This window comes from Mustela lutreola, chromosome 7 (genome assembly GCF_030435805.1).
Source record: "Mustela lutreola isolate mMusLut2 chromosome 7, mMusLut2.pri, whole genome shotgun sequence".
In the NCBI taxonomy this organism is placed as follows: domain Eukaryota; kingdom Metazoa; phylum Chordata; class Mammalia; order Carnivora; family Mustelidae; genus Mustela; species Mustela lutreola.
The window spans coordinates 66,911,646-66,926,698 of NC_081296.1; the positions used below are offsets into that span (position 1 = coordinate 66,911,646).

A 15,053-nucleotide genomic window follows, 5' to 3' on the forward strand; every position below is an offset into this window, starting at 1 on the left:
GAGTCTGGAGCCTGCTGGCTTTGAACTGAAACTATACCTATCAGATCTCCTGGGTCTCCAGCTTGCCAACAGCACATCTTGAGGCTTCTTAGCTTCCAAAATTGCCTGAGCCAATTCCTTCTAACAAACACACACACATGCACACACACCCTATTCATTCTATTTCTCTGGAGAACTGTGACTAATAAAATTTTGGTTGCTACTCTTAAAAATGCACAATTAAGACAATCAAAGGGACTGGAAAACATCAACATGGTTTGAGAATTAAATATACGGTTCCTCCTAGAACTAAGATCAAGGTTCTAAGGGTTAAAACAGAAAACATGGAGTACAAGGACCATGCGCTCGTTTAAATGTTGCTATAGCATAATGACAAAAATGGTGGGGAGGGGCTCCTGGGTGGCTCACTGGGTCGAGCCTCTTCTTTCGGCTCAGGTCATGGTCTCAGGGTCCTGGGATCGAGTCCCACATCGAGTTCTTCTGCTCTGCAGGGGCCTGCTTCCCCCTCCCCCTGCCTGCCTCTCTGCCTACTTGAGATCTCTCTCTCTCTCTCTATCAAATAAATAAATAAAATCTTTTTACAAAACGGGGGGAAATGGGGATAGCAAATGCAAAAAATATTTTCACTGTCCTCAGTAATTATATCAGTGGTGGTGGCATTAATGTTATTCTGAGGTTATTGTGTGTGTGTGTGTGTGTGTGTGTGTGTGTGTGTGTAAGGGGGATAAAGCTGATTATTAATAATGTGATATTCTAATTTGTCCTGCTCTGTGTCTTTAAGAGCCAGGCTTCTTGGAGTGGAAGGAAAGAGATACAAGAGTAATATAGAAATGGTTAGGTGAAAACCCTGGAGTCTTGCTTTCTTTTCAGAAAGGATAGCTGCCTTCCCTTGTGTATAACCTTTATGTTCTCACACCCAGTAGGACGTGGACTTCTGGTTTACCGCAGCTCCCTCTTGACTCTTCCTTCTCCCTCCTCGGTCTTCTCCCCCAATAGCCCATGTTTGTAACACATGAAAGTACCCACTGGCTGGAAGTGTTTGGACACCTTTTATTAACCACATATATGATGAAGTAAAGAAAGTAGATCTGGAGAAAGAAAAGCAAGAAGCTACCCCATAGGGAAGGACTACCCCTGATCTCCGACAACTTTCTATCCCCAGTTAGAAATTTATCCCCTGAGGCCTACCTTCGCTGAGAGCTATGTATCCTTATACATTTCCCGTTCTTGCTTAAGCTTGAGAACTTGTTCTCATCTGTCAGTTTGGGAAGAGTCTGGCTAATTCTTACTAAAGTATGCATGACTAATAAAGCTCCCTCGGACTAAAACAAACAAACAAAAACCCTTTAGTCCTGATTTTGAATTGGATGTATCATTATGAATTCATTTGATATTTTATATTTATCTGTTGATTGATCTATTGATGGAGCTAGCCATCCTAGCTCTGTCAGCTGAAGAGGGCTACAAATAATAACTAACACAGTAGCAATGAGTATCTATCGTATCTAGATCATAGTCTTTAAATACCATTTTTTGGGACTCCTGGGTGGCTCAGTAGGTTAAGCCGCTGCCTTTGGCTCAGGTCATGATCCCAGGGTCCTGGGATCGAGTCCCGCATTGGGCTTCCTGCTCAGGGGCTTCTTGCTCAGCAAGGAGCCTGCTTCTCTCTCTGCCTCTGCCTGCTTGTGGCTCTCTCTTTTTTTTTCTCTCTCTCTCTCTCTCTGACAAATAAATAAATAAATAAATAAAATCTTAAAAAAAAAAAAATCTTCTACAGAGTACAGGGGCTTCTTAGAGAAATGGCTGATTTCAGATGTAGGCCAGGCAATGTACAAGATCAGCCTGGACGTCTTGTTTTACTAGATAGCAAGGAAGTAATCAAGGACAACTGCTGTCAGGTCAGAAGAGTCAGGAGCCAACTTATAAAGTTTGCACTTCAAAAAACATAATAATTGTAACTGATTAAAACCATTAGCTGGGTTCAAATTTATGAGTTTATACTACTATTTAAAAGTCAGTCATCCTCAGAAAATGATAGCCATTATCTCCAAAACTGGTAAATAAAAGGGAAGAATCAAGCATTGATTGTGCCTTTCTACTGAACTTTACCAACGGGTAACCAAATAGTAGATGAAATGAAGCATTTTTTTAAAAACAAAGTACACCAATTAATAAAAAAAAATGATAGAATATCATTTTGCAACCCCCAGTGAAAATAGATCTAGGCACTGAGCCTCAACAGCTGCTAACATCATAAAACCTGAGATGACCAGCTGCCAATTTGGAGGAAATACAGAGCAACATCTTGAACTGCAGCTTAGGGAACTGGGAGGATATGGAAGCAAAGCCCTAAAACCCCCCCAAAAGTGGCTGACATTTATTAGCTGCTATTACAAGCCAGACATTGCCCTGGCTTTCCACGTAGGATCTCACTTAATCTTCATAACAGTCCCACCGAGCAGGTACACTTATCATGTTCAATTTATAGATAAGGAAAGTAAGACACAGAGGAGTTTAGTAATTTGCCCAAGGTCACACAGCTAGCAAACATGAGCCGTAATTTGAACTCTGGCCATCTGGCTCCAACTCTGGCCATCTACTCCCTTAAACACCAGGTTATATTGCCTCTTATTAAATAAGGGTTTTTTTCTTAAGAAGTAAAAGTAGAAGATGATAGTGGCAAGTCCATGCATACACAGTCGCATGGAAACTTTTACGATTCTAAATGTTATTTAAGAGACATGAGCATGTGCTAAAACCATAATATTAAACTAGGGATAGAAGAGTTTAGTGGCAGGACGCCTGGGTGGCTTAGTCGGTTAAGAGGCTGCCTTCAGCTCAGGTCATGACTGCAGGGTCCTGGGATTGAGTCCTGCATCGTCAGGGAGCCTTCTTCTCCCTCTGCCTGCAGCTCCCTCTGCTTGTGCTCTCGCATGCTATCTAGCAAATAAATAAATAAATAAAACCTTTTAAAACAAGAAAAGGAAAGAAAAGTTCAGTGGGGTCCTTCCCCTGAATCTGATTTGGTTCCTCCCAACTATCACCTTGATTTTCTCGGGAAGTGAAGGCATTGGACAGAGTTGATTCCTCACAGCTTAGGCTCCAAGAAAACCAAAACCCCAAAAAACCAAAAACGTGTCTTATAACACATTTTAAGGTCCCGTGTTGATATGGTAGTTGTCAATACTGATGAAAAGACATGGGAAGCAAACTTATGCAATCAAGTGCCTAATGTCTGCAGAGAGGTCAGCCAGAGAGTGGCAGCTACTGGGCACGCCCACTATCCCAACAACCCAGAGCAGGGCACCCAAGAGCCACCTCTGCCTGTTCTCTGGTTCCCTTCCCTCCCCCTTCAGACCCAGCCCTGAGCTAAAGCCAAGATGTGGATTTCATCTTAGACAAAGCCCCACCCCACCCCCACTTGCAGCACCCCTTGCCTTTTGTGCCTCCACCTCCCCAACCCCCCCACCCCATCTTTGTCTCATTCTCCTTTGGGCCCAACCAATTTTCTAGAAGCATCACTTACCCCTGAGGGTGAATTTAAATCTCCTAGTTCCCTCTTAATGGGGCCATATGCATTTTCTTTTTTTTTTTTTTAAGATTTTATTTATTTATTTGACAGAGAGAGAGAGATCACAAATAGGCAGAGAGGCAGGCAGACAGAGAGAGAGAGGAAGAAGCAGGCTACCCACCGAGCAGAGAGCCTGATGCAGGGCTCAATCCCAGGACCCCGAGACCACGACCCGAGCCGAAGGCAGAGACTTTAACCCACTGAGCCACTCAGGTGCCCCTGCATTTTCATTTTATCTCTAATTCCAGTTAGAGGATTCCTGACTTGCACAGAGGGGGAATTTTGTCACTGAGGCCATTCCCCAACCCCCCCCCCCTGCCCTGAAAGGTCTTTTCCAGGCACTCTCTATTCACTCAAGCAGAAGGTTGCCTTTTTCCCCTGGTAATGGGTGCCTCCACCAGGATACCCGGGGCCCTCTGGTCCTGTCCAGTTGGGGGTCCTGCCTGGGCTCACCTTCGTCTTCCTCCTCCAAAGACACGGGGACATCAGCACTTATTAGAGAGCATTGTGGCGCAGGCAAGTGAATTTGGCAGCTCGGTGTCTTTCTTAAAGCCAAGGAGGAGCTCAGGAATGAGGAGAACCAAGGACTGGATGTCTGAACATAGACAACTATGGCTGTCAAAAACTGTCTCTAAGAACTCTTCTCTATAATATATGCACCATCTTTGAATAAATATGTTTCAGGTGTGCCCCAAGCCATTTTTAAGAAAGAACCAGAACTCGGTGTATACCATCTCTGCTGTCGATATGATGTTCCGTAGAGATACTTGCCTTAATGAACACCAATTTGAAGGTTTCAAACACTCTTTATTCTCCTGACATGTATTTCAACCTTTCAGGATCTGCTTCTTTCCAGGTACAAAGAATAAAATAGAAGGGGGGTACCAGCCTCTGAAATGGAGCCTCTGGGTATTGGCTGTTAGTTAGGAAATTTGGGGCATAGGCATAAAGAGCAAAAAAAAAAAAAATGTCCTACTCCTATTCAGTACCCAGTGAGTGCTGTCAGAGTCTTTAAATGGGTCAAAATGTGTGAAGTATTAGGATCCAACATGACTGAAAGATCTTTGACTTTGGGTCTTATAGCTGAGGGTGTTACTGTGTGTGGCAGTCTCTGAGTCCCCGGGTCCCTCGTGGTTCCCATCTGTGAAGCTTGAATGAATGTCACATACCTGAGTTTCCAGAACAGACCCTTCCTCTTGGTTTTAAGGGGCCCTCAGTGCTGGACGAGATGTCCCAGCAATGGTAGGGAGATCTGGGTGCTGTTACATGCTGTGAGGGAGGCAGGAATTCTTTTTTTTTAAGATTTTTATTTTTTTATCTGACAGAAAGAGAGAGAAAACACACAAGCAGGGGGAGCTGCAGGCAGAAGGAGACTGGGAAGCAGGCTCCCTGGGAGCAGGGAGCCCGATACGGGGGCTCGATTGCAGGACCTCAGGATCATGACCTGAGCAGAAGGCAGATGCTTAACTGACTGAGCCACCCAGGCACCCCAGGAGGCAGGGATTCTGATGCACACATCCATCAATGATCAGTCTCTTTCGCTATTACTTCCAGATCAACAGGCTAAAAATGCCCCCATGTCAGTAATTGTTTACCAAACCATCTGCATGTCCAGATCATGCTGTTTAGGTTTATGGACACATACCCAAAATGAAGAGCGTTTGTCTGGTTCCTGCCACGATATATGTACCAATCCCACCAGAATCAATGCTCCACAGATTCACTAAGCGGGGAGCACCAGTTTTGTTACTATGTGGGTTTCCCATTGACAAATGATGGCTCTCTTTCCACTGAAATATGGTACTTGCTTCAGTGAATCCTAATGCCCGGGTTTCCACATCACAACTGCATGTTCTAACAGAATAATCAAGCTTCCAGAAAGAGTTGTTTCTACTCACTGTCTCCATGTTCTCACTTCCTATTTATTCCTCACCCTGAGCCCCAACCCTCCATGGAAATATCTTCCCCCTAAGGTCAAGATCTAGTGACCTCTGACTCACTAGATCCAGTGGATATCTTCAGCTTCATTCTTGACCTCCAAGAACACATTCAGTGACCTCTAAGCAGCATTCAATCCCGTGGGCCCCTCTCTCCTTCCTGAATCACCCTTCTCCCTTAGGTTTCTGGACAACCCCTCTACTGGTGCCCTTCTCACTCCCTGATCCCACTGCCCTGGCTGCTCTGTGGACTCGTCTCCAGTCAGCCATGGAATGTTGAGGCTCATCAAGATCTTTTCTGGACTCCTTTCTCTCTTCCTGTATGCTTTCTTCCCCAGGCCAATGTCAAGTACCCTAAATGCCAATGCTCTCACACACAGATAGAGCTCTAGCCCGAGCCTCCCCCTCGGTCCATCACCCTAGTGCCAAAAGTGAGGGGACAACTAATGTTATCTTGTGCCTAGGACGATTGCAATAACCTCCTTTTTCTCTCCCCAAAACACCGTTGCCCCATTCTAATCCGACTCTGCTTACATCCTTCAGTACCTTCCCTCTCTTCTTCTTCTTCTTCTTTTTTTTTTTTTTTTAAGATTTTATTTATTTGATAGAGATCACAAGTAGGCAGAGAGGCAGGCAGGGCGGCGGGTGGGGGAATCAGGCTCCCCGCTGAGCAGAGAGCCTGATATGGGGCTCGATCCCAGGACCCCGAGATCATGACCTGAGCCGGAGGCAGAGGCTTAACCCACTGAGCCACCCAGGCGCCCTGCTTCCCTCTGTTCTTAAGATAAAGACCCACTGGGCGCCTGGGTGGCTCAGTTGGTTGAGCAACTGCCATCAGCTCAGGTCACGGTCCCAGAGTCCCTGCATCGAGTCCCGCATCAGGCTCCCAGCTCCATGGGGAGTCTGCTTCTCCCTCTGACCTTCTCACTTCTCATGCTCTCTCTCACTGTCTCTCTCTCAAATGAATAAATTAAAAAAAAAAAAAAAACTTAAAAAAAAAAAAAGATAAAGACCCACATCCCCAACACAGCTGTAGGTCCTGCATGGTCCAGCTCCTGTCCTCCTATCTGCCTTCCATTTCCCAGAGCACTCCCCCAGTTTCTTAGTTCTCCCTGCTTCCCTGCCTCCCACATGCACATGCCAGTCCCTCTGTCTGAAATGTTCTCCTTCTTCTGCCTCCACCCTTCTTTGCCTGGTTAATTCCTCCTTATCATTCAGATCTTCTCAATTGTCACTTCCTCAAGAAAACAGCTTCTCTGATCCCCAGCAGATTGGTTGGGCTGTTAGAAGCTCCTGCAATGAGACATACCTCATCTTTATGGTACTCCTGTCTCTGCATGATTATGCATCTGTTAGTGCAATTATTTAATTAATAGCTGCCTCTCCCATTAGCCAGTGAGTTTCATGAGGATAGGGACTGTGTCTGACTTTGCTTACCTTTCTATGCTCAGTTTAGCCTTGGAGTCTTAGCTATTACATGTACTGAAAATGGGGATGCCTGGGTGGCTCAGTCAGTTAATTTTCTGTCTTCAGCTTAGGTCATGATCCCAGAGTCCTGGGGTCGAGTCCCCCATGGGGCTCCTTGCTCAGCAGGGAGACTGCTTCTCTCATCAGCCTTTCCCTCTGCTTGTGTGCTCTCTCTCTGGCAAATAAATAAAACACAAGAACTGAAAGTGTTAACTATTTAATGATGAAAGTCGCTTTTCAAATTTTGCATTAAGAAAGTATTTAATGGTTTTTAATTTACATTTGCTTAAATGACCATAAATGTAAAGATTCCCTACTCTTACTTCTTTTCTTTTGGTAGGCATTCCAGTTGTGGGTAGTTCTACAAAAGTGAGGGAAGAGTGGGCCCCCAAAGAGTCAGAGCCTACAGTAAATGATGTGTTTGGTGTCCGAGGTCTTATATCGACTCTGCATATGCCAGGTAACTTATTGTATCTGTTGCTTATCCGTGCCCCTAGAAATGTCCCCTGCGAGAATGCCACTTGTTTCAAGGGACCATAAGCCGGGCTACTCACACAAACCCCCAACTGTGGACCTTTGGGGGGCTTTATCATCATGCTTTCACAATCTGACAATTTGGAGCTCAGTCAAGGACATAAAAAATGCAACATGTCTAGCGGCCAGACCCCAACATACTGGATGAGACCCTAGCACCCCAGGCCCGCCCTCTCCACTGGGTTGATACCACTTGCTTGTGCTCAGCTGAAGCCGCCCTCCCTGTTCTTGCCTTTCCCATCTCCCACTCTCCGTAGCTGCCATTTCCTTACTCCACCCATTGAATGCCAGGAGCCCAGGGCCTCTACCCCAGCCATCGTAATGGTCAGCTACAGTTGCCATCCCCTAACAGTTCAGAGGCTGGTGGGTTCTTCCCTCATCTCCAAGCCTAGCTCTCTCAAGTCCATGCCAAATCCTGAGCAGTCTGGCTTATGAGTGGGACATGAGCTCATTTCCCTGGATGCTATCCTGTGGTCTAACTCTCCTCTGACCCACAGACCAGATCAGATCTCTCGGAGGTTTGCTCCCTCTCCTCTGCAGCTCTTACTAGAGTTTGTAATCCTATATTCGATTTATAGCTACATCTCCCTCCAGAAGAGAAGGATATGGAAGGTGGTAATTTTGTCTTTTGCCCACCATGGCTTCCCCAACACCCCTGACAACGCCTGGTCCAAGGTAGGGACTCAATAGGTGTTCGTTGAGTGAGTGAGTGAACTATGATTCTCTTCATTATATGTCAAGCTCTTGAGAGCCTGTCTTCAGCAAACCCATTGCTCGGTGTTGGTGAATCCAACGCTTGGGGGCCAGTCACGGACCAGCACTCACGGCATCTGTGAGCACCGCAGTATCTCTGCTTGTGGGTTTGAGACTCCAACCCCATATTTTATTAAAGTATTTTATTCAGGGTGGTAAAAAAAGGCGTTGTTACTGGCTTGCGGGCATTTAAACCTGACTCTGGGGGAAGGGGTCATGTACAACACTGCAGATAAGTGAGCATATCAGTGCCAGGCAGGGAGGAGGCTGCGAGAACACCCAGCTCCTGCTTGGGGACATTCTACCTCCTCCCTTCGGCTGTGTGGATTGCAGAGGGCTTGAAGAAGGGGTGGACAGCCCCAGAACCAAGTGACAGGTGTTCCCATGATCCCCATAGCCATGAAGTTGCTCTTTGGTGGTGGGGGGGGTCTCAAAATGAGATGCAAGTTGGCATCAAACGTTTCTGGTTTGCTTTGTGGTTTGTAAAGTCATCACACCCTGCGCTGTTGGAAGTTGGCAACAATATCTTTGAACAAAAACGGACAACAAAGCAGCTGTGATGTTGAGGGATGAAGCCCATTGGGAGTCAGAACCACCATCCAGTTCACTGCTGCTTAGTAAATGAATGAAGCCTTGCTGAATGGAAACAGCTCCCGGGAAGCCACGTGGAGAAGATGGAAAGAGCACCAGGCATGTTAAGGTAATGACCACGCTACTTGCCACGGCTGAGTGCTGTGCTGAGCGCTTTGAACACATTGTTCCATTTAATCCTGCAATAGCCTGTGAGGGTTCTTATTATCACTATTTTTCAGATAATGAAACCACGTGTCAGAATTTAAAAAAAAAATAATGTGCCAAAGGTAACACAGTTGAGTAGTTGACAGAGTCAGGATTTGAAGCCAGTCCCATGTGACTCCATGCCAGCCCACTTAACACTGGGATACACTGCCCATTGGGAGAGCTGGGTTCGAGCCCTGATTCTTCCGTTATGGCTGTGGGCCTTAGAGTAACTGCTTCACTTCTGCAAATGTCTTATTGTCTGTAAAATGTGAATAATAATACCTAACAGCAGAGGATTAGAGGAGACAAAGTCCCTCACTAAAACTGTGCCAATCCACCAGCCACTAGCCACTTGTGGCTCCTGAATATTTGCAATGTGGCAAGTCTGAATTGAGATGGCCTGCCAGACACTGGATTTTGAAAACTTATCATGGGAAAAAAAAAAAGAATGCAAGGAATCTCATTAATAATTCTGCATGTAGGATATATGTTGCAATGATAATTTATGAGGTTAAGTTACATATAGTACTAGAATTAATTTCACCTGGTTCTCTATTTTTTCTAAATGTGCCCAAGAGAAAATTAAAATTGTATATATGACCCACATTATATTTCTGTTGGACTGCTCTACTCCACAGAGCTATAAAGATGCGTGATTCTTGTTATGGTGATTTCACACAGAACCATATTCCATTTCACTGCGGAGGTCAGCACCCAGACAGTCTGACACACGATGAGTCCCCATTTTTCTCTAAATGTGAGTTTTAATGAATTTTAAACGCTGTAGGTTTTAGATATTTATTTATTTTCTTGGCATATAGCTGGCACTTAAAAAAAACAAGCTGTAGGTTTTAATCTTTCTGAATCTAGCCTTTCTGATTCGTGTCTTGTTTTTCAAATAAACAAGGTCTTCCAGGTGGAGGGAAGTGAACCCCCTCAAAGTGGGTATGGATGACAATTCAAAACATTCTGACCCAGATTCTTTATTCGGGTAGCTGGAGAATAAACCGCATCTCATGGAGCACAAAAATCACTTTTCCCTGACACCTGGTAAAAATGATCCCTTTTTTTTCTTTCCCTGCTTATCAAACATTGCCTAAGCCCAATTCATCATAATGTAGAAATCACTGCAGTTGTTTCAAACCACTGACTATGAAAGCTTATCCTTTCCATAAGTGCGTAAGTTTCGTCCTGTTCCTTTTAACCCATCATTCCAGTCTAGATAATTTTGACTCCTGCTTCTCTCACTCAGCATCATCATGCAATCCCTTTCAGTTTTGTGTTTGTCTGCAAATTTCATTTTATTTTATTTTATTTTTAAAGATTTTATTTATTTATTTATTTATTTGACAGAGAGAGATCACAAGTAGGCAGAGAGGCAGGCAGAGAGAGAGAGAGAGAGGAGGAAACAGGCTCCCTGCCGAGCAGAGAGCCGGATGCGGGACTCGGTCCCAGGACCCTGAGATCATGACCCGAGTTGGAGGCAGAGGCTAAGCCACTGAGCCACCCAGGTGCCCTGCAAATTTCATTTTAGACCTTCCATTGTTCATTCAGGTCACTAACTGAGAACACGGCTGAAGACAGAAGAATGAGCGTAGTTATAACCTTCATAAGGACAGAGGAGACAAAGGTACGTAGCCCAGATCAACAACTGGTCTACATCCCACATCAAAGTAATATTCCAGGAAAGAAGCCCCCTATAATGAAAGGATTTATGTTTTAGGGTAATGCTAGCTGCTGTAATGCCCAAACATCAACATTTCAGAAGTTTACCACCACGGAAGTTCATTTCTCCCTCATAAGAGTCCAATGCTGGTGTTTCTGCTCGGTGAGTATCTTATTCTTCCTCTGGTGACTCAGGCCCAGGGCATTCCTTCCATCCCCATTGCACTGCCCCACCATCTCCTAGGACTTTGTTATCCTCTGTAGCCGGTCAGCAAAGAGAGCACTTAGAGAAAGCACCTACATTTCTTTTTTCTTTTTCTTTTTCTTTTTTTTCTGGTGGGCAGCAAAGCAAGGTTTATTGAATGATAGCAAAGTGATAGTACAAAGCTCCCGAAGAGAGAGGGGGCCTGAGAGGGTTGCCCGGCACCTACATTTCTTAAACCTGGCTTGAAAGTGGTGCACGGTTAACTTCTGTTATATTCCACCAATGCGAGTTTAGCACATGGTCCCTCCCAGATATAAGGGGGGCTAGAAATACAGTTCCCAAATGGGAAGCCCTTTCTAGAAGTCCATTGTACTACGGAAAATGAGCATGAAGGGTGGTAGAGACTTCTCCATCTCTACAACCTCATACATGAAAATTATTTCCATAAGGATGAATGCAAAAATATCAATGTATTTTGAGACTTCCCCATTCAATATTACCCGTCGTCGCTGCCCCTAAACGCATTAACTAACCACTTCAAATGCATAAAACAAGAGAAATAACAAATAGATTGTTTAATTACTCCTGGTTTATAGGGACACTACACTATTGCCCCAAAGGCAATGGTCATAAAAGTATACCCTCAAGATGTAATGAATTCAGCTTGGGAGGATGAAGGAGGGAGGGGTAAGACGAACGCCATACACCTCTACTCGCTCCATGAAGGGGGCCAATGCAGAGAGAATTAAAGTTACATCAGTTTGAGGGAGGCTGCCATCTGGCCTCCTTATCACCCTTGAAACCAGTGAAAGAGAAGTGAAGTATCAACTGTTTCCCTTTTTTAATTTTAGTAACAAAAATCACAGAGTTACTCATATTTGTTCTCTCCTGGGCAAAGTTTCTGGATGACTTGCCAGACAGACACCTTGGAAAGATGACTTAATACCTAAATTGTCATATAATTATGTGCAAAATTACATTGAATAACAAAGGGTAAATATGAACAATGACCCTTCAATTTCTTTATATTCCCCATGGTGCTTGGCAGTGCCTTGCCACAACAGGCACCTGCGAAATATGTATTGATTTCCTTATAAAGATTTTATTTATTTATTTAACAGAGAGAGATCACAAGTAGACAGAGAGGCAGGCAGAGAGAGAGAGAGGGAAGCAGGCTCCCTGCTGAGCAGAGAGCCCGATGCGGGACTCGATCCCAGGACTCTGAGATCATGACCTGAGCCGAAGGCAGCGGCTTAACCCACTGAGCCACCCAAGTACCCATATGTATTGATTTTTGATGGATGGAGGTGGACCCAGAGTTTGCTATGATTGTGGCTTACCTGAGTATTCTGTTCTAAAATATTCATTTAGCGGTGCCTGGGTGGCTCAGTGGGTTAAAACCTCTGCCTTCTGCTCAGGTCATGATCCCAGGGTCCTGGATCAAGCCCTGCATCGGGCTCTCTGCTCAGCAGGGAGCCTGCTTCCCCCTCTCTCTGCCTGCCTCTCTGCCTATTGTGATCTCTGTCAAATAAATAAATAAAATCTTTTAAAAAACTAAAATATTCTGGGGTGCCTGGGTGGCTCAGTGTGTTAAGCCTCTGCCTTCAGCCCAGGTCATGATCTCGGGGTCCTGGGATTGAGCCCCGCATCGGGCTCTCTGCTAAGCAAGGAGCCTGCTCCCCCCCCCACTTTCTGCCTGGCTCTTTGCCTGCTTGCGATCTCTGTCTGTCAAATAAATAAATAAAAATCTTTTTAAAAAACCTAAAATATTCATTTTAATAATCTTATATATATTAGAGCATCAGTTCCCTTCATGGATACTTCTTCCTTTGATATGAAAGGGTACAGTCTATAAAAAGATACCCTAAATTGAGATTTTCCCATGTCTTCATTTCTGAATCTGGTCAAGGAATTAAATCTCTGCTCTTTATGTGATTAGTACATAGTAAGTAAAAATATCTAAAAATAGCTGGCTATGGACAGCTTTCTGTTGAAAGGGGCAGTCACTTTTGATCATATTAGGCTTATTTATCTTATGTTCTATGTGGAGCAAGGGAGGGGATTAGCATTATGCAATAAATGCTTGCATACAGTCTTATAAAAGGACACCTGGCTGGTTCAGTGGGTGGAGTATACAACTCTTGATCACAGAGTCATGAGTTCAAGCCCCATGTTAGGTGTGGTGATTATTTAAATAAATAAACTTGAAAAATAGTCCTATAAAAATATATATAATGGGTCCTGCTGTTTTAACAAGCTCCTCCCTTCAAGTGGGAAGATCATTTCATACCAGCATACACACACACACACACACACACACACTGATATATTTAGCCAGGTTAGAAAGAAAACACTCCTGCACAGCAAAAATACTATAAGCAAAGTCAAAAGGTGTGGAAATATTTGCAACTTGAATAACTAAACAGGATGTAATATCCCTGTTACACCAAGGGCTTTTAAAAATAAAACAAAAACTAGGGGTGACGGGTGGCTCAGTGGTTAAGCCTCTGCCTTTGGCTCAGGTCATGACCTCAGGATCCTGGGATGGAGCCCCGCATGGAGCTCTCTGCTCGGCGGGGAGCCTGCTTTCCCTTTTCTCTCTGCCTGCCTCTCTGCCTACTTGTGATCTCAGTAAATAAATAAAATCTTAAAAAAAATTTTTTTTAAAAAGAAAGGAAACAAAAACAAGAAACAAAACCCACTCATAATCCAGTAGAAAAATAAGCAAAGGATAAAAAAGACCATACATAGAAAAGGAATGCAAAAGTCCTTCTATATGAAAAGATGCTCAACCTTGTTCATAAGTATAAGTTAAAATGGCACTGAGAACATTTTTCAGTAAGAGTTTGGCAAAACTCTAAACCTTTGCTAGGACACTGTGGAGGTGAAGGTGTGGGGAAACACAGAGGGTAACGTGGGACAATTTCTGCAGAAAGCAATTTGACAATATCTCTCAAAACCGAAAATGCACTTACCTTTGCCCCCGGCGATCCCACTTCAAGGAATTCATCTCAAGGATATAACTTAGGGGCAAAGTGACACATACACCAGGTCATTCATTGCATTATTGTTTGTGATAGCAAAAATACAGGAAACAACCTAAATGTCCATAGATAAGAAGAATGGATAATTAATTTATGGCTCGTTCATACAGTGAAACACTATCACACTGTGAGAAAAACATTTTTTTATTTTTTAATTTAAGATTATTTATTTATTTATTTTTACCAGAGATTGAGAAAGACAGAGAGCTCCAGTGCGAGGAAAGGCAGAGGGAGATGTAGACTCCCCACTGAGCAGGAAACTCAATGAGGGACTCATCCCAGGACCCTGGGATCATGACCTGAGTCAAAGGCAGACACTTAACTGACTAAGCCACCCAGGCATCAGAAAGAAGAAAAAAAAAATTTTTTTTAAGATTTTATCTTTTTATTTATTTTAGAGAAAGAGAGAGAGCACACATGTTGGGAGGGGGGCAACGTGGGAGGGAGTGGGACAAGCAGAGCCTGACGTGGGGCTTGATCCCACAACCCTGAGATCACAACCTAAGCCAAAACCAACAGCCAGACTCCCAACTGACTGAGTTACCCAGGCGCCACAACAATTTTCTTTTCTTTCTTTCTTTTTTTTTTTTTAACAAGGAAGCTCTCTGAATGCTGACATGGAAAGATCTTCAAGATAGGTTTAGGGGAAAAAAGCAAGATATAAAACAGTGAGCAGTATGCTACTTTTTGTGCAAGAGAGGGGAAATTATTTCTATGTGCTTATTAGCACATAAAGAAACTCTGAGATCAGACTAATAACAGTGGAGGAGGGGTGGGGGAAAACCAGTAGCTAAGAGTTGGCATAGGCAGGAGACCTTTGTGAAAATGTTCCTAACATCTCCTAATGTTTGAACCTTGGTAATATATTGCCTAGTCAATAAGTTAAAAAAATTTTTTTAAGATTTTATTTATTTATTTGTCAGAGAGCTAGAGAGAGTACAGGCAGAGGCAGAGGGAGAAGCAGACTCCCTGTGGAGCAAGGGGCCTGATGTGGGACTCTATCCCAGCACGCTGGGATCGTAACCCTAAGGCAGCCGCTTAACCGATTGAGCCACCCAGGCATCCTTCAATAAGTTAAATTTTAAAAAAGTAACAAG

The 15,053-nt window shown here is 44.0% G+C and overlaps 1 long non-coding RNA gene across 1 annotated transcript; it reads left to right on the forward strand.

Moving 5' to 3' along the window:
* Positions 1-8,605: 8,605 nt before the first annotated feature.
* LOC131835313 (uncharacterized) lies at positions 8,606-10,946 on the forward strand. The gene is made up of 3 exons (XR_009355127.1): positions 8,606-8,962; positions 10,597-10,672; positions 10,766-10,946. It is a non-coding gene; the product is annotated as an uncharacterized LOC131835313 (long non-coding RNA).
* Positions 10,947-15,053: the final 4,107 nt, after the last annotated feature.